Source organism: Mastigoproctus giganteus, chromosome 8, assembly GCF_048544385.1.
Source record: "Mastigoproctus giganteus isolate SK-2022 chromosome 8, ASM4854438v1, whole genome shotgun sequence".
Taxonomy (NCBI): Eukaryota; Metazoa; Arthropoda; class Arachnida; order Uropygi; family Thelyphonidae; genus Mastigoproctus; species Mastigoproctus giganteus.
The window spans coordinates 162315685-162341351 of record NC_143582.1 but is presented as its reverse complement, the minus strand read 5'-3'; the positions used below and the strand labels follow the sequence as shown (position 1 = coordinate 162341351).

Genomic DNA, 25667 nt, shown 5'->3' with positions numbered 1-25667 from the left:
TGAGGGGATACTGATGGCAAGCTCTGCTTTAACTTCTAGTGCACTGAGAATGGTGTTGGTTATGGATGTTAAATTGGTAACTGTAGATCTTCCGAGAATGGCATAATGAATCTGTGGGGGTTTGTGAGGCATGATTTAATTGGTGAAGGTTGAAAATAATGTTTTCTCCATGAGCTTCAAGAGGCTGGAAGAATGAGAGATTGGCCTGAACTGTTTAATGAGGGTTGTAGATTGGCATTTAGGGTGTGGCCTCATAGCATATCTGTTCCAGAGAGGGGGAAAGTAGTGCTGTGTTAATACATGGTTAAAAATTGATAGTAGAGGATTGATGATAAACGAGCTAAGACATTTGATCATGAATTGTGGCACAAGATTGGGGTCTGCAGATGCAGTGTGTGGCAATCCATTTGTAGCAATTATAAGCTGCTTCCTGGTGATGCAAACGGTGGCGAGCATATCAGTAGTAACGTTTTTGACTGGTAAGTTGCCTAGGTACATCGGGACCACAGTGTTTGAGAACTGTGCAATGTGGTCCAGCCACAGTTCAAGATCCAGTGCTTTAGGAATTCCTGTGTGCTGAGAGTCATAAACTGATTTGCCTTTTTGTAGGGTTGCATTTAAATGCTTTTTAATTGCAAATGATTTCTGGCGGTTGAACACTGCCCGGGCTCTGGAGCAGGCAATATGATCTTGAATAGCGCCTGAATTTCCATCTCTTATTCAGATTTTGTTTTTCTTGAAAGCTCTTGTTCAATGCTGGTGTCTACCAAGCTCTCGAACGGGGAGTGATGTGGACAGTCTTTGTAGCACCATAACTTGCAATGGTTCAAATCCATCTGATCGTGAGGTCCACAGCTAGCTCGAGATCACAATTATTGAGAGCCTCCCAAGGTATTGAGGATGTGGCTTCGAGACATCGTGGTGGATCCATGAATTTGGATGCTGTGATGTCTTTTTTCTTTTTAGGGCCTTGGATATCGAAGTTAGGTGTGGCTAAGTGCAGGAGTATGGCAATTGGTTCGTGATCGGATTGAAATAGATTGTGAGGACTATCTTCAAGGTCGCATGGTGCTGAAGAGAATATCAGATCCAAGAGATTAGATCCTCTTGTGGGGTGGCAGTTAAGTAGACTGATACCCAATGAATCCATACTACTAATGAGTTTCCTACTAAGATGTGTGAAAGTAGGTGGAAGATTGAAATCTCCACAAATAATGGGCTTAGCAGGGATATAGAGGTGATTTACCAGCCAGTGGATCACATCATCAATGAGATCACTGTTTAGGCTTGGTGGAATGTATACTGTTGCTAAGTCTATCAGGTTGGTGTTGAACTTGAGGGACACCATAGCAGCTTCAAATGCAAGAGATTGGGTTACCACAGAATGTGCCAATGAGAGGATAGTGGTGTTATAGAGCATTGCAACTCCCCCTCCTCTACAATTCTCTCTAGAGGAACAGAGCATCTGGTACCCGGCCTGAGGAGCACAGGTAAGGGAGTTCCGCCCATTCCCAAGCCACATTTTGGCAATGCAGAGGAGAGAAACATTTTAGAGAGAAGTTGTTTGACGGTATCTAGCTTGTTACAAATACTCCTTGCATTTTGATAGACAATTCGAATGGTGGTAGTCATGGTTATTGGAGATTGTACAGGTGGCAAATCTCTTTTTAAGGTTCGCACTGGTCTACTGTGTGCTGTGATGTGTACAGGGATACCCTTCACAGGTCTGGAGCCTTGGGGATTATCATTATAATCTGCTTAGAGTTGGGTTGAATGATATGTGGACAGTTTGTTTCCTATGGTAAGTTTGTTCTCAGTGAAGTTATCTGATTTCTCATGCATTTTGTTGGCTTGGGACCTTGGTAGCTTTAATTGCTATTGTGTTTGATGTTGAAGTTGGTTTTTTTCCCTGCGGTTCTTAGCTTCTGATCTAGGAAGGGTTTGATGAGGGTTGCAGGAGGCCATAGCCTCCTCCAAACCTCCTGCATCCAGCACAAAGCTCATCTTCTCTGGGTGGCAGGTAAGGATGAAAGAGGCATAGGTTGGATACCTGGTTCTTCTCTGTCTCACCAATATTCATCCCATGTACTTCTGCAAACGTGGCCTTAATGCTGCCTGGTTTACTAGTAGTCAGTTCCAGTTGAGATATAAAGATTTGTCCACAAGTATGAACTGCTGTGATGTTGTATGAATTAGAATGAGTCCTCTTTGAGGAAAGTTCTGTGACATCTCTATTGCCTTGTTGTCTTCCATGTTCCATTTTTTGATATGTTGAATATATCGTGCGGGTTTCTTTTGAGTGAACCTGTTGATCGGTGAGAGATGCCTTGGGCAGGGAGTAGATGCTGCCTATAAGCCTTGCTGGTGGGATCTTTTGGTTATTCTCAGCATCTTTTTTGGCCAGCGACTACTTCTGCAAACGTGGGTCTTTATGTACCCTTTCCAGTATGGATTGTCTCCTTTAACCTTTTAGGTTTGGGTTGGTATTGTGGAGAGGTCCACCTGAGAAGTGGCTAGCCCTGGTGTTGTTAGATGCATGTTTGGGAGAGTACCATCATTGAGACCTGCATCTTTGCTATTGAGCTAATTTTTATCTTGTTGTTACAGCTGTCATTGGACTAAGGGTGACAGGCACATGAGCCATTGCATTATACATAATTTGAGGAATATAATTCCTTTGAAAGTTGAAATCATGTATTAATTCTACTTCTTGTGGCTTGTTTTCTGAGATTCCCTGAGCCACATTGAGTGCGGTGCTGGGTATACTGTTTTCATTGGGCATAAATAGTTTTTCGTAGCCAGGTGGGCAGGAGCAGTAGTGCTTAGCACACACTTCTTGATTAGACCAGGGTTCGAGCCCATGACCACCAAATACGGAAGATGCAGAAGGTCAGGGAATGACTACCGCGTATCCCCAGTCCGGATAAAGGGTGAGGGTTGGCATCAGGAAGGGCATCCGGCTGTAAAAATGCATGCCAAAACAATAAAATAAAAAAAATAAAAATAAAAAAACGCTGACCCCATATATAATGGGAATAAGTGAGGAAAAAAAGAGATAAGGTTGCTAGTTGACGCACTTGATTGGTTAGGAGACCTATTTCTTGTTTCATGTCATTGTTCTGTACACGAAGCTGCCGGTTCTCTTCAGATAAATTCTGCTGACTGTCAGAGATTGATGTTAATTTCCACATTGTTTTTCAGAGATTCTGCAGTTTGCATGGAGAATTTCATGTATTCTGCATAGATGCCATCAGTGTTTTTCAGAAACCTGTTTTGCTCATCATTAAGGAAGACACTTTCTGCTTAGCTTTCTTTCCTGCATTCCACAGGGTTTTCAAGTGTCATGATGATTGAATGTTGACCGCAGACTTCTGGGTCAATTTCACAGTTCGGGTTATCCGCTTCTGAGTGTCAGTTTGACTTGCAGCGTGAGTCTGACTAAAGTTTGATGTTTGGACGTTTGTTTTTTTATTTTCTACCTCCAAGTCATTCTGGATATCCACACATTCTGCTGCATTTGTCATTTGTTCTTTACTTTCTTTGCAGAATGGGCAAATGTACTTTTGACGTCGCTGCTGTTGAACCGCTTTATATACAGGCTGCACAGTAAAATTGCAGACATGACGTATATTGGATTACTGCTTCCTGATCTACTTTACAACGGAAGTACATGGGATGGCTTGTTCAAATTTCTGATTCTGCCAAACTTTACCTTTAGGTTGAAATTTGGCCAACTAATTACTTTTCTGCAAAGAATTAAAACCGCTTACAAGAATTAAAACCACTTGTATTTTAGGTGTTCTTTTGATGATGGTTTGCCTGTGGGAAGTTGGAATAAGATGTGTTATTTCTATTTAATGTGCACTTCTCAGGATTAGTATTGATACAGCTATTGTATTTTCTGCTGAGAGGGGAGTTTTAAAGCTGAAGGAGTAGGGAAGTTTGATGTCCGGGGGGGGGGGGGGTTCAGCAGCACAGGGCTTTGTGAATTCTCAAGGTTGATCACGCTGTCACCATACGCCTTTGGGGCAGTAGTGTTTGCCATCTGTATGCAGGTTAGAGCTAATGTAATGGAAGCATTAGCAGAAATATAAAAAGATGAAATACCTGTTTGTTTGATGACTGGGATGATGGCTCTAGAAGAGGAATCCATTGGTACTTGAATCATACTGTACGGTCAAGGAGAAGTATCTAAAACTTGCTATCTGTGAAAAGTATAAACGGACACGACATACATCAACTCGCGCAAGCTCATTCAAAAAAACTTCCTTCCACAGGTGAGGTTCGACCTTGGCAGTGTTCACAATGTACAGTCTTATAAGTACTGTGCACTAGCCAGTTGTATGTCTGTCAGGGCCAAAAGTTGATGACGTTGTAGGGCAGATATCATTTTTTAGGTGCACAAAAGGTGATATAGTTGTACACGTTCACACAAATAACCTAAGAATAAGAGATCTGCAGATTTATTTAAAAAGTACAGGAAAATGCTGGAAAAAAGTCGCGAGTTATGGTTAAATTTGAAAGTGTCTGCGATTCTGCACAGACAGGATAGGAGGAAGTGTATGATGAGAGCCTTCTCAATCAATTCGGCCCTGGAAAGATTATGAAAGGCTCATGGGGTAGAATTTTTTTCAGCGTGGTCTGTCCTTGCTAACAGGAGAGACTGCTTCTACAGGGATGGAATACACTTAAATAGAAAGAGTGCAAGAATATTTGCTGATGCTGTCAAGGCAGTGTTAGATTGGTTGGAAAACTGCTAGATTGGGGAGATTCACAGACTAAAAGATTAGCGTTAGCCTCATGCAGAGGCGAAAGTTATTCTTGCACTACTTCTATTTTAATGAGCAGTAACCTAGAGAGCAAGTTGCTGGGGACTTCAAGAGCTGCTGGGATTTATCATGGAACAAGTAAATACATGGGCTGTGTTAGGGTAACTAAGAGTAAGAACAAGTGCATGTATACTTGCATGCACTAATCCTAGAAGTATAGTAAATAAAATTGATGAATTTGAAGTGCTGATCAAGACATCAAAGGTAGATATAGTTGGGATATCAGAGACATGGTGTCAGAGAGATATAATGCAGAATTGGAATTTGGGGAGTACAATTTGTACAGAAAGGATAGACAGGATAGAAAAGGAGGTTAGTTAAGAAACACATAAAATCTAAGGAAGTGCATCCAGTTGACACAGGTGGACAGTACAATGTTGAGTCTATTTAGTGTGACTGGGAAAGGGAAAATGAGAGTAGGAGTATTTTATAGACCTAATGACTCTGGATGAGTACAATGAACAGTTGTGCAGAGAAATAGAATGGGCCAGTAAATCAGAATGTCTTGTGATGGGGGATTTTAACTTTCCAGATATTAACTGGAACTTGTGGGTTGGTCACTCGCATGCTAGCAAGAGTTTTGTGGATTTGTTGGAGGATTGTTTTCTACAGCAACATGTTCGAGGGGCAACCAGAGGGAGTAATACCCTTGATCTGATTATCAGCAGTGATTATTCATGCATTAAGAATTTGCAGATAAAAGAACCAATATGTGACAATGACCACAGTGTACTGAAGTGGGATTTACTTAAAGATGTAACTACCATCAATGCTAAAGGGAAGAGTTTTTATTTTCGTAAGGATGACTACAGTGGTCTCAGACAGTTTTTAAATTCTATACAGTGGGATCAACTGATGATGTTACCAATGGTGAATCCAAAATGCGAAGCCTTCAGGGACTTAATCTTGGAGGATACTAGGCTTTCATACCAACTAAGAAATACCGTTCAAGGTTCAGGGCTAAACGGATGTCGGATGAATTAATGAGGCTCGTGGCAGAGAATAAAAATGCTTGGGATTCTTATAAATTATCAGGCAATGCAGAAGTCTATGGCAGATATCATCTAGTCTGTAATCAAGTCACAAAGGAGGTTAGGCAGGCAGAGGCAGATTATGAGAAATATTTATCAAAGGATGCAAAGGAAAATAGCAAAGAGTACTTTACTTATGTAAATTCTAGAAGGAATGGGATGAATCACATTGGTCCACTTAACATAGATGGTTCGACTATTGATGATCCTGCTCAAGTAGCTGATAAACTGAATGAGTATTTTGCATCTACATTCACACATGAGAGGTTATTCAAGGAAGGGAATGCCAGAAGTTTATCAAACTCTAACAGGGAGTTAAGTGATTTTGTAATAACTGAGAGAAAAGTGGAGGAGAAATTGTTGAAGTTAAACATAAAAAAAGGCACCTGGGGCAGATGGAATCTATCCAGTTATAATGAAGGTGGCAGCAAGGGAAGTAAGCAAACCCTTAGCCATAATTATGAGAGCATCCTTAGAGTCAGGGGAGGTCCCCATGCACTGGAAATATGCAAATGTATCCCCAATTCACAAAAGGGGGTTCAAAGGGTGGTGACAAAAATAATTATAGTCCTGTTAGTTTAACTTCTGTTCCGCGAAAAATAATGGAGTCACTAGTTAAAGAGGTGATACAGTTTTTTGTTTTGTTTTGGTTTTATTGGCACATTAGCTACTAAGGCTATAATGCGCCAAGACCATGTCATTTATAAAAAAATTTAAACTTTCAGTGACCTAATTAGTTAGGTCACTATGTTAAGAAGTATAAGAAAAATGTAAATTTTATAAACGAGTAAAAATATTTATTGATTTTAAAAATCTAAAAATAGCAGACACATTGTCATTGTCGGTTAAAATCTGACTGAGTGTATACGGCTCAGTAAGATGATTAAAAGCAGTAAAACGGATATTACTAAAATCTGGACAATCAATTAAAATGTGTCTCATAGTTAAAATTATGCCACAGGACACACACATAGGAGGGTCATCAGCCCTCAGCAAAAACGAATGAGTTAAATGACTGTGTCCTATGCGGGTCCGGGCAAGAACAACTTCCTCCTTACGATTCCTGCGCAGACTAGACTGCCACGGTTCAATTACAGGCTTTATACAATATAGTTTATTTCCAGTCTGTCTATTCCACAAGTCCTGCCATTGGGAGTGTATGTTTTGGTGTATTATTTGCCTGTAGTCTGTATAGGGGACTAACAGGCAGCGGTTATTATTGGGAATTGCTGATTTGGCTGCGCCGTCAGCCAAATCATTTCCCCTAATCCCAATGTGCCTGGGAATCCAGCAGAAGCGGATGTCATATTCGCGTTCATGGAGAACGTGAATCTTCTGCTGAATGCTAGACAGAACTGGATGAGGATTATACTTCACAGATATTAAAGCCTGTAACATGCTAAGAGAGTCGGAATATAAAATGAACCGTTGGTATTGGCATTTACTAATATGATCCAAGGCTAACTCTACAGCGTGCAGCTCTGCAGTAAATATGCTGCATTCAGAGGGAATCTGCTCTGATATAGTGCTGTCTGTAAAGACAGCAGCAGATCCCACATATGATTCTGACTTCGAACTGTCTGTGTAGACTGGCGCGAAGTCGTAATATTCAGTTTGGTGTGCTGAATGAAGCTGCAGGTAGACACATGATGGAGTGTCCGACTTTCCCCAGTTTCTAAGCGACAAGTCGCATGTCGGGACATGAGCATGCCAGGGTGGAAAGAGTTGCTTGGATGTTTGGGCAACCTTGTCTACCTTGATATTAAGTTCATTGAGTAGCTCTTGGAGACGAATACCAAAAGGACGATTGGCAGTCTTACGGGTATTGTACAAGTTTTTCCATCGTGGCTCAAAAACGAAGGGCCACGTAGGATGATCTGGCAGGGATTTCAGTTTTAAAGCGTACTTTAAAGACAACTGCTTACGTCGAAACGATAACGGTGGTTCGTTTGCTTCGACGTATAAACTCTGGACAGGAGATGTTCAAAATACTCCAGTAGCGATACGTATAGCCTGATGATGGACAGGATCCAGCCATCGAAGTACACTGTCTCTGGCTGAAGAATATACTTGGGACCCATAATCTAATTTGGATCGCACAAGTGCACGGTAAAGCCGTAGAAGGGTGCATCAGTCTGCACCCCAAGATAAGGAGGAGAGCGAGCGGAGCATATTAAGGGCTCTTGTGTACTTTGTGCGGAGTTGACGAATATGATCCAAAAAGGTTAATTTTTTATTGAATATGAGTCCCAAGAATTTTGTGTTTGCTGCTACTGGAATAGCATTTTGTCCGGGCCTTAATTCAGGTTCAGGATGAAGATTACGCTTGCGACAAAAGTGTACGCAAACGGTCTTCTCCGGCGAGAACCTGAAGCCATTAGCAAGTGCCCAGGAATTCAGACTATCAATGGCTTTCTGCAGTTGTCTTTCAATAACCCTCATGTTGCACGACTGGCAAAAAATGCTAAAGTCATCAACATAGAGGGCACTGTTTACAGTTGGAGGAAGTTGTTCTGTGATGGAATTTATTTTGATGGCAAAAAGCGTGACACTTAATACTGATCCTTGTGGTACTCCCTCCTCTTGGCTAAAGGAGCGAGAGAGTGAGGATCCCACACGAACTTGGAATGATCGATTGGCTAAAAAGTTTTGAATAAAAAAGGGCAGATGCCCTCTTAGGCCTAGGCTATTTAATCTTTAAAATGCCAAATCTCCAAGTTGTGTCATACGCTTTCTCCATGTCAAAGAACACCGACACCAAGTGTTCGCCTTTTAGGAAAGCATCCCGGATGGATGCTTCCAATCTAATAAGATGGTCCAAAGTGGACCGGTTCCTTCGGAAGCCGCACTGGATGCTGGAGAGAAGGTCATTTGATTCTAAATACCATATTAAAGGAGAATTGACCATTCTCTCCAAGATTTTGCACAGACAGCTAGTCAGAGCAATAGGACGATAATTGGTGGTGACTTTTGGATCCTTTCCTGGCTTAGGGAAGGCAAAAACGATTGCCTTTTGCCAGGAGTCCGGAAACTGCCCTTCAGTAAAGATTCTGTTATACAGAAGGAGCAGACAATCCATAGATTTGGTGAAAGATGTTTAATCATTTCATAATGGATGCCATCTGGTCCAACAGCACTTGCTTTGGAAAGAGTGAGGGCTCTTTTCAGTTCCTCAATAGTGAACGCCCCGTTGTAGGGATAGAGGCCCTTGGACTTAAAATTAAGTGCTTGTTTTTCCAGTTTATGTTTCAGGACCAGGAACTCTGGGGAGTACGAGGATGTTGTGGAGATGTTAGAGAATGTTTCCCCAAGAGCATTGGCTATTGCAGTTGGATCTGCAATAGCACATCCATTATAATCTAGGATTGAAGAAGGGTGGGATGTATATTTTCCCTTCATTTTCCGGATTTTATCCCAGACTACCTTAGAGTTGGTAGACTGGTTAATAGATGATGTAAAATGGATCCACGATTCCTTTTGACTCTGACGGCGAATATATCGTGCTTTGGCTCGTGCACGTTTAAAGGCTATAAGGTTGGTCGTGGTAGGATATCGGCGGAATATCCCCCACGCTTTGTTTTGAGCCTTTTTTGCTGCTGTGAATTGTGAATTCCACCAAGGTTTGGGAAATGGTGGAAACCGGGCAGATGTTTTTGGAACAGCATTCGCAGCTGCTTGGACAATATTTTCTGTGATGTAATTAACTGCATCATTGAAAGGCTCTTGACTGACTGTGCTAAGATCAAAATTTGCCTGATGTTGGAAGGCAGTCCAGTCAGCCTGATCAATCTTCCACCGTGGTAACCTAAAAGGAAGACATGGTCTCCCACTGTGTAACAAGGTTATCACGGGGAAGTGATCACTTCCGTATGGATTCTCCTCCACTTCCCAAGTGAGTGAAGGGAGTAGAGAAGGGGAGCAGATAGAGAGATCAATGGCAGAAAAAGTACGGGTAGGCATGTGGAAGAAGGTGTTTGTTCCGGTATTTAGAAGGGAAAGGTCATTGTCATTGAGCATACGCTCTATGATTCGTCCCCTTTCGTTGATGTTATCACTACCCCACAGGGTGTTATGTCTGTTAAAATCCCTGAGAAGTAAGAAAGGGGAAGGCAGCTGCATTAGAAGATCATCAAGGTCTGCCTGGGAGATGTCAGTCCCAGGTGGCAAATAGATGGAGCACACAGTTAATAAAAATCCCACTGAAAGGCGAATTGCAACAGCCTCAATGCTGGTTGTAATTAGCAAGGGCTGCACTGGGGTCTGGTTACCCACAAGGAAAGCCACTCCCCCATGTACAGAGCCATCTGCAATTCTATCCTTTCGAAAAAATGTGATGTTGTGCATGGTGGGATCATCATTTGCCTTTAGATATGTCTCCTGCAAGCAAAAGCAAACTGGCTCGTGATTTTGCAGGAGGGCCTTGATGTCATCAATATTTCGCCGGAATCCACGACAATTCCACTGTAGGAATTTAGCCATTATTTTGGCTTGGTGGGTCCATCAGGCGGCTTCCGAGGTGCTGAGGGCTTACTTTTATCAGTCTTGGATTTATCTTTTTTGGGGAAGAATGGATGCTGTCCCGTGTCCATTTCTTCCTCCGCAAAGAGTTCCAAGACTGAATCTTCAGGTACCTCCTTCTGCTCGACATCCATCTTTTCTTGGGTACTAGGGGGGACTTCCCCTTTCTTATTCTTTTCTTTCATAATTACCTTTGTTACTTGTGGAGCATTAGGAGATACCGATATAGGAGTGGCAGCTGATTGGTCCTTTTGTGTAGGTTTTTGAGAACTTAAGAGATACCGCACGATGGGAGTGAAAGACTCCTTTGGAGGAATGGTCATGTCTGTCTGAGTTCCGACGGAGCATCTCCCTGCTACCTTCTGGGCGTAGGTAGGTTTGTTGATATTCAGGGGTTTGACCGATTTCCTTGCCTCCTGGTATGATATATTTAGCTCTGCCTTCAGCCGTTGAATTTCTTTTTCTTCTTTCCACCTCTAACATGCTCGTGAGTAGGCCGGGTGTTCGCCTTCACAGTTAATACAGGTGGGTTTTGCGGCTGAACATGCTGTTGTTTTGTGGTCCTTTGCACCGCATCGAGTGCATGCAAGGACTCCACGGCAGGCCATTTGAGAATGTCCATACTTCTGGCATTTAAAACACCGTAAAGGGTTCGGAACGTATGGACGCACTGAACAGTTGATGTATCCAGCTTTAATCTTGTCAGGAGGTTTAGGAGAGTTAAAAGTCAGGATAACGCTCCTGGTTTTAACAATTTTTCCATCCCTTCGCGCAGTAATTCTCTTGACGGCAGTAACTCCCTGTGGTTTTAATTCGGAGCAGATTTCCTCCTCGGTTACGTCGAGAAGGTCCCACTCCGAAATGACACCTCTCGATGAATTGAGTGTTCTGTGTGGTGTCACTGTTATAGGGATTCCTCCGATTGATGTTACTCGGAGTAGATGTTCAGACTGCCTGTCATTTTTTGTTTCAATCAAGAGGTCCCCAGAACGGAGCCTCTTAACTGACTTGGGTGAACCTGTTAACCCATCCAACCCTTTTTGGATAAAAAAGGGTGACATTTTTCCAATCGGTTTTTCACTGGTTGAGTGCATAATTAGGAACCTTGGAACAGGCCCTGATGATATTTCTGTTCGCTGCCTCTTTGTAGCTATAATGCTATCTGAATCTATATCAATGTTTTCAGATAGGGACTGGGTTGGGGCCCCTGAAGAATTTAGTTTATTAGGATTCATAGAGATTTTTATATGGTTCAGTGCCCGGGCTCCCCACCCACCACGGAGCCCAAAGGGACGCCCACTACCCGGCATGCAATAAATGCGCTCGGGAGTGGGACGTCAGGGCTTCCCAGACACTATACCTGCACCGCCGCCAGCCTGAATCCTGTCCCTCGGACCATGAGGGTAGGGGCGTGGCATTGACTTGGTTGACCCTCGCAGGCGAGCCTACTAGCCGATTGATCCTAGCCGGGCCTTCCAGGACCACCCGTCTTGTCGAAGCAGGGGTCAAAGTGGTGTATTGAAGCTGGGCCCCTCAACCACCAGGATCCCCCTTTCCGAATTTCCACGGGTCGCAGCGCACGGTAAACACGCCGGATTCCATTGATGTAAGCCTGGAACCTGGGCTGTGGGCATTGGATCCCAGTGAAGCTAGTCTGGAAATCCAGCAGCATCACTGGGAGGTCCCCTCACCACGTACAGGTGCCCACATCGAGGGGGATGATACAGTATCACCATGACAAGGCAGCAGTGATAGCTCAGACACAGCATGGGTTTGTTAAGGAGAATTCTTGTCTGACCAATTTGATTGGATATTATGGTGTAGTTACAAAGGAACTGGATGAAAAAAATAATTTTGATATCATATTACTGCAATGGATAACGGGATGGTGGCTGCAATGCAACAGCAAGTTACTGCAATGAATAACTGGATGGCTGAGTGCGATACGGCATAGAGTGGTGATAAATGGTTACTGCTCTACACTGTTAGTGGAGTCCCCTGGGCTTCGGTGCTGGGCCCATTGTTGTTTTGTGTATTTATCAATATTGATGAAGGTATATCAGGCTTAATGTCCAAGTTTGCAGATGATACAAAGGTTGGCAGGGTTGTTAATGACAGTAAAGACAGTATGCTACTGCAACAGGATCTAGAAAAGTTAGGCAGATCGGCTGAGAATTGGCAAATGAAGTTTAACATTGACAAAATACTCCATGTGGGTAGCAGTAACCCAAGAGAAATGTACCATCTGTGTGGTACTACACTGAGGGAGGTGGAGAATGAAAAACACCTAGGGCTAATTGTGCAATTAGATATGAAGTTCTCTGAGCAGTGCAGACGGGCTGCCAGAGCAGGTCATGGATTTTTGTTAATGATATATAGGACTTTTGCTAGCACAGATAAGGAGGTCATTATCCCTTTGTATAAGGCAATGGTCAGGCCACACCTTGAGCTGGCACCTCCATAGCCAGGTGGGAAGGAGTATCAGTGCGTAGCACACGCTTCTTGATTAGACCGGGGTTCGAGCCCGTCACCACCAAATACGGAAGATGCGGAAAGGTCGGGGAATGACCATCGTATATCCCGGTGCAATATGGCCTTAGTTGCTAATGCTCCTAAAAACCAAATAACTAACTAACTAACTAACACATTGAGCACTGTATACAAGTCTGAAGGCCTCAATTTAGGATGGATGTAGAGTTGCTAGGATGAGTACAGAGAAGGGCAACAAGATTGGTGAGAGGAACAAAGGGGTGCACTTACGAAGAAAGGCTTAAGTTTCACAAGTTGCAGCATCTGGAAACTAGGCACCTGCGAGATGATCTGATCGAGGTGTATAAAGCCTTGAATGGTTTGAGCAGGCTCAATGCTGACAAGATACTTCTGCTTGCTGAGATTAAGAACCTGAGGGGGCATAGATTCAAATTGAGGAAAGACAGTTGTAGAATAGATGTGCAGAAGTTTGCCTTTAGGCAGCGGGTAGTTGATTGCTGGAACAGACTTCCATCTGTTGTTGTGGAAGTGGATAGCTTAAATAAATTTAAGGCTGAACTAGACAAACATTTAGAGTGACTGGATGGGTGAAATGGGAAAGTTTTTTTTTTTTTTTTTTTTTTTTTGGCTGATGCTGTATATAAGCTTTGCTTTTTTGCATTATATGCTTCAACTAATGCTAATAATAGAATAATTTTTTTTTTTTTTTTAATGAAATCCCCAAACACGAATGATATCAAAACCTATAGTACTTAGTACCATGTATGCGTTGAAGGAGAAGTATGGGGGAAAGGGGATGCCGGAAACTGCTCTAGAGACTAAACATGGGTTTCATCACTTCAAGCCTCCAATAAGCAAAGTGGTGGTATTGCACCGGTTGATGAGAGTCATCTACCACCTACAAATTACCTCTTTGTCTCTATTGCCAAAGTTCCTGTAACACAAGAAGGTTAGTATCTAATTGATGGAAATGTCTCTTCCATGTTGAAGCAAACTTGTGCCAAGAGGAAACCACTCAGGGATTAATCAAAATACTATGCATCTGTATTCCATATATATTTGATCTGTGGTATCTGTTATAATTGCTTGACTTTTTATCAAATTTTAAATATTGTAATTTATTTATTTTTGCTTGTTTATCATGTAAGCTAGTTTATTTTTTGGTTGTACTAACAGACCTTCAACAAAACTTCCTGGAATTACTTTTACATACTGTTACGTTATATAATTAACCTTATTAATTTTCATTATTAATTATTTAAATGGAAATCATGCCTCAGACTAGACCAGCAGGGCAATGTGCACAAAGTAGCAGGAGTGCTGTGGCTCTTTGGAGAACCGAATGGGGTGATTCTAAAATGCATTACAACCTAAAAAAAAAAAGGTACAACTTGTGAAATATTTGCAGACTTCCAGGAACAGGACATGATGTTATCCGATAAGGAGAATGTCTTTGTGTCTGCTAGGTGTAGGGAGTGTCAAGAAATTAGGCATCAACTCAGCATTCTGATGGGCATCTATGATATTTTGAAGAGTGGGGTTGATGCCTTTGATGGAATTAAAATATGGGGCCCACTTTCAGCTGCCCAGCTCAACACTAGAGCTCACTCTTATGCATCGGCGCCTCCGTAGCCAGGTGGGAAGGAGCAGCAGTGCGTAGCACACGCTTCTTGATTAGACCGGGGTTCGAGCCCGTCACCACCAAATACGGAGGATGCGGAAAGGTCAGGGAATGACCACCGCATATCTTGGAGCAATATGGCCTTAGTTGTTGATGCTCCTAAAAACCAAATAACAAACAACAATCTTATGCATCACACAATACAGCAGCAATCTTCAGGGCAGATTGCACTGGTCCCACAGGAGCTAGTTATTGTTAGTGACTCTATTGTTAGGGAGACAGGAAATATATTGTACAAAAAGGATAGGTGGAATACGGGCATGGTCAACACAGTGTCAGTAAAATAAGCAACAAAAGTTATTTTGAAAAGAAAATTTATACATGTTTTCATTTAGGTAATTATAAATTTATCAATAGAAATTTGTTAAGTCAAATATATTAGTGCAATATGTTATTTATTAAGAACACATGTTTATTAGGAGAGAATTTATTGTATAGGTTAAGTATACATCTTTGAATTTTTTTAACAATCCTAAAACTTTAATAAGAGCATTCGCCAATCCAGAATTTTGCAAGGCAGTAATTATACCCGAGGAGTATTCCCATTGAACAGTCCAACAAATTTTGAGCATTTTCTTCTATCAGATTCAGGAAGAAACCAGTCCAACCTGCAGCGGATCCTGGTATTTGGTAGGGAACATATGAAGGAATAATTTATGGACTGCACTTTTTTGCTCTCTCTCCCCTTTTTTCTCAAATATTTGTCATACTAGCTATAAAAGATGGAGCTGCAGTTTTTCCTTAATTATTTTGTTTGCTGCCGGATAAAAGAGCAGAAACAAACATAAAAGGTTATGTAACATGCTATGCGAGCTTTGGCCTCAATTGAATCCAGAGCATAAATGAGGATTACGAACTTGCAATCCATCAAGCTATTTGTGCAGTGTTTCCTGAAGTAAACATTAACAATTGCTTATTTCATTAATTAAAAATCTTCGGAAACACTTGGCATCATGCCATCTCCTAGAAGATACGATATAGATGTCAACTTTGCATTACATTCAAAAATGATCATATCTATTGCATTTGTTCCCGAAGAAGACATTATTCATGCAATTACCAGTAGGGCCTACAATACTGGTCAAATCTTAATACCGGTATTTCGGTATTTTTAATTTATGAAACCGATTTATGAAATTTAATTTAGGAAACCGATTTATGAAATTTAATTTATGAAACCGTTTTTGGAATACCAGTATTAATACTGGCATTCCAAAAACAAACATTTTTCTCAATAAATTTTGATAACAATTAGATGCAATAAAGTAAGGAAAAAAACAAGTACTGTAATTCCTTGAATTCATGTTTTAAATAAACTTTTATTGCAAAAATAAATATTTTGAAAAAAATCATTAAAATACAGTCATTCAAAAAACAAAAAAATACATATTGTTACTGCAAAGTTTAGTTATGTTTAAGCATCTGCACTACCTGTCCGAATAAAGTGATCTCTTAAGTGATCTCTTAAAGTGATCTCTTAAGAAACAAGCAATCAATAGTATGATCGTTTAAAATGGATCTAATTTTGGTACATACAGTATTTGATTAGCAGCAGAAAACGCCCTTTCGGATTCTATTCTGAGATAATCGTAGACGATCTCAGTCCATATTTTCTAAGCTTTGAACTTTTTTAGCAAAAATAGTTAAAAGTATTTCATTAATTTCATTATTTCATTAACATCTTTTAAAATTTTATTGGAGTCAGGCAATTTCTTATTTTGGAAAGAATTTGAGGAACACTGATGTTCTGTTCCATGTTGGTCTTCCATGGTTGAATTATGCTCATCATTTTCTGAAGGAGAAAGACGAAGTATAATTTTATTAAGTGAAGTATAATTTTCACTATAGTATCTTTACTGAGTCTGGGAGAGAGCAAAGAGTGAGGATAAGGAATAAAGAAGAGAGCAAAGAGTGAGGATAAGGAATAAAGAAGAGAGCAAAGAGTGCAGTTAAGGAACTCTTCACATATATAAATGCAAAGAACAGAAGGACAAATCAGATTGGATCCTTATGAAATGGACTTGGGACAGCATTAGATACCACAGCTGAAGTTGCAGATGAACTCAACAGTTACGTTGCATCAATATTTACATAAAAAAACCATTTGTGTCAATGAGATATTATGGAAGTGAAGTTGAAAAAAATGTAATTATTGATGTCGAAATTTCAAATGATTATTTAATGAGAACTTTCACGCCTACAGGCGAGTAAGGCTCCTGTGGTTGATGGCATATACCCTATAATCTTAAGGGAGGTGGCTAGTGAGTGCATTGAACCATTGAGGCTAATTATGAGAGCATCACTGGCCAGGAGAGATTCCGTTGGATTGGTGTAAATTGGAACATAAAGGTGGTTCTAGGAGTGTAACAGGAAATTACCGACCGGCCAGTCTAACTTCAGTAGTAGGGAAAATCATGGAAGTAATGATCAAGGGTGGAATTCAGGATCATTTAGTTGGGAATGGAATTCTGTAGGATACATAGCATGGTTCTGTAAAGGGAAAATCATGTTTAACAAATCTGGTTAGCCATTTTGACAGGTCACTTGTGAGCTGGATTTAGGGAATAATTTTGATATTGTTTATTTGGATTTCAGCAAAGCATTTGACTCAGTCCTACATGAGTGGTTACTTTATAAGTTGGAGCAGGTTGGAATCATAGGGAAAATCCTTAGATGGATAGTACGATGGCTTGAGGGCACCAGGCAGAGGGTTATGATAAATGGTCTTCCAGATTCAGTTAATGTAAGTAGTGGGGTTCCCCAAGGATAAGTATTGAGACCACTGCTGTTTTTGATTATTTTAAATGACATCTATGAAGGGATGGAGGGTGTGAGGTCTAAACTTGCAGATGATGTAAAGATCAGTAGAGTAGTTAATGATCGCCACTAAGCAGAGCTTCTTCAGAGTGACCTAGATAGACTTCCGGGATAGTCAGAAAAGTGGCACTATATGCTTTAATTCAGCAAAATGCAAGGTCTTACACCTGGGGAACAGCAACCCCAAAATAACTTATACACTTGGTGGAGTTGAAATAAAGTCAGTAGTGGAGGTATGGGACTTGGGCGTTACCATACAGTCAGACAGGAAGTTGTCCGAGAATTGTGGACAGATTGCAATGTTGCACGGTGTCCTATCGATGATTTATCGAACATTTGCCTGTAGAGATAACAAAGTTATAATCACATAAAGGTGATTTATAACCTTTATGTGATTAAATTATAAGCAATTTTTTTTTTTTTTTTTTTTTTTTTTTTATTAGTACTGAAAAACCAGTATTTTTTGTATCAATACCGGAAAAAAATAACCAGGATCCCGGTATTGTAAGCCCTAATTACCAGTGTGGAAAATTTTTTATCTAATGTTTGGTCTGTATACCAACGAACATTAAGTGAAAGCGATAGAACAAACAATTTTGCTGAATCTTGCCATCGCAAACTACAGTTAGCTTTTGGTAGTAGTAGTATTGCTCACCGTACTTTGTGGATTTTTATAGATAAATTACGGAAAATTCAAATAAATTACAATATAAATTTCAGAAGAATTACTGCTGACCATGAACGTCCACGGAAACATACAGGCTATGAAGAATCTGACCACAGAATTTTAAATAAGATCAATAACTATAATCAGCAAAATATTGTAGAATATCTTCGTGGTATATTCTAAAACTACAATATGGATTAAAAAAGTAAAGGATTTGTATTTTTATAGTTTATTTTCCAGGATTATTAAAAAAATTAAAAGATGTATATATTTGACTACACAATAAATTCTCTTCTAATAAACGTGTGTTCTTAATAAATAACATATAGCACTAATATATTTCATTTAACAAATTCCCATTAATAAATTTATAATAACTCTAAATGAAAACATGTATATAATTTTCTTATCAAAATAATTTTTGCCGCCGAGTTGACCATCTCTGATTTGTCGCATACCTGGTGGAATAGGACCAGGATATGTCTGCCAGGGGCAAAAGTTGAAGTTATACAGCAGATATCATCTTTTAAGGCACAAAGGGTGATATTGTTGTACATGTTGGCACTAATGACATTAAGAGTAGGAGATTTGCAGACTTAACATATACAGGTCAGTGTTGAAGAAATGCCGTGAGTTAGGGTTAAATTTGAAAGTATCTGCAATTCTCTGCAGACACGATAGCAGGGAGTATATGGTGAGAGCCTTGTAAATCAATTCGGCTTTGGAGAGATTGTGCAAGGCTCATGGGGTAGAATTTTTCTCAGCGAGGTCTGTGCTTATGAACAGGAGAGGATGCTTTTACAGGGATGGGATACACTTAAATAGAAGCAAGAATATTTGCTGATGCTATTGAAGCAGTGTTAGGTAGGTCAGAAAACTGCTAGCTTGGGGTATTCACAGAATAATAGTTTAATAGTAGCTGCAGGCAGAGGTGAAAGTGATTCTTGTACTGCTTCTATTGGAATGAGCAACAGCCTGGAAAGTAAGCAGATGGATGGGAACTGTGCTGGGGATTTCCAGGACTGCTGGAAGTCATCAGGGAACAAGTAAATACATGAGCTGTGTTAAGATAATTAAGAGTAGGAACAGGTGCATGTATACTTGCAAGTACATCAGTGCTAGGAGTTTAGTAAATAAATTTGATGAATTTGAGGTGCTGGTCAAGACATCAAAGGCAGACATCGTTGGGATATCAGAGACATGGTGTCACACAAATATAAGGAATGCAGAATTGGAATTTGGGAAGTACAACGTGTACAGAAAATATAGACAGGATAAGAAGACAAGAGGGGGTTATGCTGTGTTAGTTAAGAAACAAAATCTCAGGAGGTGCATCCAGTTGACATGGATCGATAGTGCAATGTTGAGTCAGCTTGGTGTGACATAAACACTGGGAAAGCAAAATTGAGAACAGGAGTGTGTTATAAGCCCAATGACTCTGGTTAGTACAATGAACAACTGAACACAGAAAAATATAGTGGGCCAGTAAATCAAAATAACTTATAATGGGGGGTTTTAACTTTTCAGATATAGACTGAAACTTGTGATTGGTCACTCGCACATTAGCAAGACTTTTGTGGATTTATTGGATGACTGATTTCTACAGCAGCATGTTTGAGAGGCAACAAGAGGGAGTACTACTCTTGACCTGATTATCAGCAGTGATTATTCATGCATTAAGAATGTGCAGATAAAGGAAACACTAGACAGTAATCACAATGTACTGATGTAGGATTTACTTAATTAAACATAAGAAAGGCACCTGGGGTGGGTGAGAACTATCCAGTTATATTAAACTGGATAGAGGCAGCAAAGGAAGTACGCAAACCCTTAGCCATGATTATGTGGGCATCCTTGGACTCAAGGGAGGTCCCCATGGACTGGAGATGTGTAAATGTATTCCCAATTCACAAATTGGGATCAAAAGGTGATACAAGTAATTAAAGACCAGTTAGTTTGACTTCTCTTCCAGGGAAAATAATGGAGTCTCCATTTAAAGAAGCACTGCAGGATTATCTAGATAAGACTGCGGTTATAGTTTAGACACAGCATGGGTTTGTTAAGGGGAAGTATTGTCTGACTGGTTCGATTGGATATTATGATGTAGTCTCAAAGGAACTGGATGCAAAAAATAATTTTGATATCATATATTTGGATTTTAGGAAGGCTTTTGATACTGTTGCACATGGTAGAAATTGGAGCGGTGTGGCATTAAGGGCAAGTTGCTACAATGGATAAAAGGATTGTTGAGTGAGAGAGAACAGAGTGGTAATCAATGGACACTGCTCTTCGTGGACTAATATTATTAGTGGAGTTCCCCAGAGTTCGGTGTTGGGCCCATTGTGTGTATTTATCAGTGATATTAATGAAAGTATATCAGGCTTAATGTCCAAGTTTGCAGATGTTACGAAGATTGGCAGGGTTGTTAATGACACTAATGAAAGTATGATACTGCAACAGGATCTAGAAAAGTTGAGCAGATGGGCTGAGAGGTGGCAACTGAAGTTTAACATTGACAAATGTAAAGCATATGGGCAGCAGTTACCCCAGAGAAATGTACCTACTTTGTGGTACTGCACTCAGGGTTGTAGAGAATAAAAAAGACCTGGGGTTAATTGTGCAGTCAGATATGAAGTTTTCTGAGCAGTGCAGACAGGCTTCAAGAACAACTCATTGGGGTCTTGTCAATGATATACAGGTGACCCCCGCCTAATGCTGATAATTCGTTCCGGAAAAACAGAGCGCTAAGTGAATCCGTGCTAAGCGAGCGCCGCACTACCATAAGGTAACATATGCATTTGTCAGTTGGGGTCGGTGCCATAGGATATTTCCTAATCAATAATAAACAGTAGTGAAAAGATGCACAACTGTCAGTCGAAATATTTAATATTCAAATATTTGTACATATAAAATATTTTGCATTACATACATATATAATTATGTGGTAACTATTTATGTATCAAAAATCATGAATTTAATTGATCTAAATTGATTTTAATTTAATTGATGAATTTAATCATGAAAAATATGTCGATTTTGGGTTGTATTCTGGCCCTCTTCCTGGTACTCTAAAAGGGGTTTTAATTTTAAATCCCCCACGTCATTCAATAAAGTCAACTGATCCTTCACCGCTTTGAAACCTGGCATGTTTTTTTCTCTTCTTTCAATATGAAACTTCTTTTAGGCATTCTTTTCCAAAAAAAGGCCTGTTTCATCTATGTTAAAAACTTGTTGAGTTTTTAACATAGATGAAATAAAATACTAACACATAATACAAAGTTCTTTTTTGAAAATTTCGGCTCCTTGATCTGCAGTTGCACTTCTCCCTGGATTTTAATTCTATTCAACTAGCCCTTACTAGTTTTAAATGGTTCCACATTTTTTTTTTTTTTAGGTGAGTTTTCTTCAGATCATCATATAGGCTGATCTCTCTCTCTCTCTCCTTTTTTATAATATTTAACTTAACTGAATTCTGCATTGGATATTATCTTCAATAAAATTAGTTAAAGTCTCTCCATTTCAATCCTAATAGCCGGCCCAGCCCTAGTTGCTTGCAGTGGAACAGCTGTCTTACCTGCTGCTAAAATTAATCCTTTATTTTTTATAATTGTTTTTACAGTTAAACTTGCCAGTCCTAAATTATGGCACACATCCTCTTGTTGTTGACCAGAATCGCTTCGCTTCAAAACGTCTAATTTAATTTTCAAATTCAGTCTTTTTCTTACATTTGTAGTCTTTGTACTGCGTCCAGACGTTGTTGCTTTTTCATTCTTATCTGCCATTATTAACTCTTCGAAAATGTAACTGTGTTGATTGCATTAATTATGATACAATGTTCGAGTAAACTGTCCATTACGCATGATGTCTAATACTGTACTGAGTGATGACTAGACTTTGGATAAATGCATATAATGCAAATATTACAAGCAATATACTTGATCATTTTTTAAAATGTTGATCCCAGAACTACGTAACAAGTCACTGTACTACAATTAAATTAATTTGCGAGGAAATTTTCACAATCAAGTCTACGTGGGAAATGTTTTAATGCTGTTTTGCTATTCATTTTCAAGCTATCAATCAAATGAAACGATTTCACTAAATATGCCAAAAATCCAATTTGTAAATGAGTGTTATAGTGATTTGTGACAGCGTTATAGTCAGCACGGGTTATAATATAAGAACAATGTTATAGCGAATCAGCGTAATAACAGGAATAAGGTGATTATCCCTTGTATAAGGTAATGGTCAGGCCACACCTTGAGTACTGCATAGACGTTTGGAGGTTTGATTTTAGGAAAGATGTAGAGTTGCTAGAACGAGTATAGAGAAGGGCAACAAGATTTGTGAGGGGAACAAAGGGTTTCTCTTACAAAGAAAGGCTTAAGTTCTGCAAATTGCAGTGTCTGGAGACTAGGCACCTGCGAAGTGATCTGATTGAAGTGTATAAGGCTTGAATAGTTTTTGTAAGCTCAGTGCTGATGGGATTCTTTCTCTTGCTAAGATTCCACACCTGAGGGGACATAAATTCAAATTGAGGACCTCAAAGACAGTTGTAGAATACTGAAGAAGAAATTTCTGAAGAAACTACATTCTGAATAAACTCAACCTGACGTGCGGAAATTTGCCTTTATCCAGCAGGTGGTTGATTGCTAGAACAAACTTCCATCTGTCGCTATGGAAGTTGACAGCTTAAGTAAATTCAAGGTTGAACTAGACAAACCCTCCCTGAAATGTTACCACCTAGTCGTGGTGAGGAGGCTTGAGTATCCCGATGACCCAGAGAGCTATGCTGGTGGTAGCTAGACTACTGGTAGGGCCACCCTAGCCAGACAGGTCAAAGGGTAGGGATCAGAGGAAGAGTAACATACTGGTCCTCCAGGTTGGGGGTTGTGCGGGAAGCTGGTTCCCTCCCCATGTAAAAAAAATAAAAGCTCAAAGAGGAAGACCGGACGGACAAAGGGATATGACTCAGACTGGAAAAAGGAAACGAAAAGGAATAACGGACACGTTAAATATTGCAACATGAAACATAAGAGGAGGAGGATTAGGATATAAAGAAGTCAATCTACCTAAACATTTAAAACAAAAGAAAGTAAATATAGCAGTAATAGCAGAAACAAAGAAAAAAATTAAAAGGTACAAAAGATTATGATACTTATATAATGATGTACAGTGGAGTAGATCAAAAGGAAAGAGCTAGTGGAGGGGTAGCAATATTAATAGATCGGAAATGGAAAACCAAAATACAGAGCTACACATTTATAAATAATAGAATAATAACAGTAAGATTTAAATTAGACAGAGGTTATTTATGTATAATTGGAATTTATGCTCCAGAAGATGGAAAAGAGGAAGAAACAGATAAATTTTATTTAGAGTTACAAAACGAACTAGATAAGAATATTAAAAAGGACCATGTAGTTATTTTGGGAGATTATAATGCTCAGGTAGGGAATAAGTCAATAAAAAATATTATGGGATGTTATGGAGAAAATTAAGTAAATGGAAATGGATATAAATTAAGAGATTTTGCAACATTTAATAATTTAAAGATAACAAATACATTTTTTAGAAAATGTGATATACATAAATATACATTGTCGGCAAGAGGTACACATTCAATAATAGACTATGTAATAGTAAATCAAAAATTAGCAAAACAATGTCGAGATACTAGGGTGTTTAGGGGATATGATATTATTAATTCAGATAATTTTTTAGTGGCTTCAAAAATAGAGTTATGGGCTAAATGGAAGAAGAGAAAAGCTATTAAACAGGGGAAGGAGGAGTTGGGTTATAAAGTATATCTACTTCAAGAAGAAAGTATACAAATTTATGTGAAAAAAGGATTAAAGATGATTAAAGTAAAACGACGGGGGGAGAGAGAGAGAGAGAGAGAGAGAGAGAGAGAGAGAGAACAAAAAGAAGAAGAATGGAATAATATATGAAATATAATTCAAAAGATAGCAAAAGAGACACTAGGACAATTCAGGAAAAGGTATAAGGGGGGATAAAGATATGGAATGAAGAAATACTAAAGCAGTACAAGATAAATATCTTAAATACATACAAAACAGGACAAGTAAGAATGAAGAAATATATAAACAAGAACACAATAAAACTGAAGATATAATAAGGAAGACTAAAGCAGAGTCATGGGATAGATTTATAAGCACAATAGAACATGCTGTTCATGGAAGACAAAATTTGGCATATAAAATGATGAAACACTTGAATAGCACAGAGAAAGACACTTCAAGAATAAATATAATAAACAAAGAACAATGGAAAAAAAACATTATGAAGAATTGTGCAAAGACCCAACATATCAAACGGAAGAGATACAGTTAGACCCAGTTAGTGACATAGATCCGATAATGAAGGAAGAATTGGAAAAGACATTGAAAGCTACAAAAAATAGGAAAGCAGTAGGAATGGATGGTATAAATGCAGAACTGACCAAGTATGGAGGAAGTTTTTTAAAAAACAGGATACTAAATTTATTTAATAAATGTTGGGAACAATATAAAATACCAGAAGAATGGAAGATAGCAAAAATTATTTCAATATTTAAAAAAAAAAATAGAAATTATACAAATTATAGAGGGATTAGCATACTAAATACAGTATATAAAATGTATAGCAAAATAATAGAATTAAAATTATCTCTGATGAAATATTAATAGAAGAACAGGCAGGATTCAGAAGAGGAAGATCATGTACAGATAATATATTTATATTAAAACAAATAGAAAAACGAAAAGAGTTTAATTTAGAAACGCATTTAGCATTTATAGATTATGAAAAAGCATTTGATCGAGTAAACTGACAAAAACTATGGGACATATTGAGTAATAAAGGATACCCAAAGCATCTTACAAAAATAATACAGAGTTTATATCAAGGAACAAAAATAGTAATTGATATAGGTAATAAATTAACAGAAGAAGGTATAATAAATCAAGGAGTTAAGACAGGGATGTAGCTTGTCACCAATTCCGTTTAACATATATATTGAGGATATATGTAAATGGAAAGAAGAAATTAATACAGGTATATATTTAAATACAAAGAATAGGATTAATACACTGTTATTTGCAGATGATCAAGTAATTATTCAAGATAGTGAAGATAATTTACAAAGAGCAGTATTTAAATTAAACCAAATAACAGAAGAATATAAAGTTAAAATATCAATGATGTAAACTAAAACAATGGCTTTTAAAGGGAAAAATACGGTGAGAACAAAAATAGTTATAGACAATAAAATATTAGAACAAGTAAAACATTTTAAATATCTAGGATGTGATATAACATATGATGTCGAAGAAGATATGAACCAGAAATTGGCAGAATTTCAAAATATATGAGGAACAATAAAAGGAACTCTGGCTAAGAAAACAAGGAAAGAAACACAATTGAAATTTTACCAAGTAATGGCAATACCAACACTTCTTTATGGTTCTGAAACCTGGATACCGAAACAAAGAGACGTTAATAGAATACAAGCTGCAGAAATGAAAATTTTAAGATATGTTAAAAGGATGTACAAAATTAGATAAAATACCAAACGTAAATATTAGAAAGGAATTAAAGATTTACTCAATTAATGGAAAAATTATAGAATATAG

General features: G+C 38.9%; 1 protein-coding gene across 1 annotated transcript in view; it reads left to right on the top strand.

Annotated features, from left to right (window-relative positions):
- cutlet (chromosome transmission fidelity protein 18 homolog) overlaps window positions 1-25667 on the top strand; it is a 404162-nt gene that overhangs the window by 103662 nt on the left and 274833 nt on the right. The gene's annotated exons all lie outside the window — the stretch shown is intronic.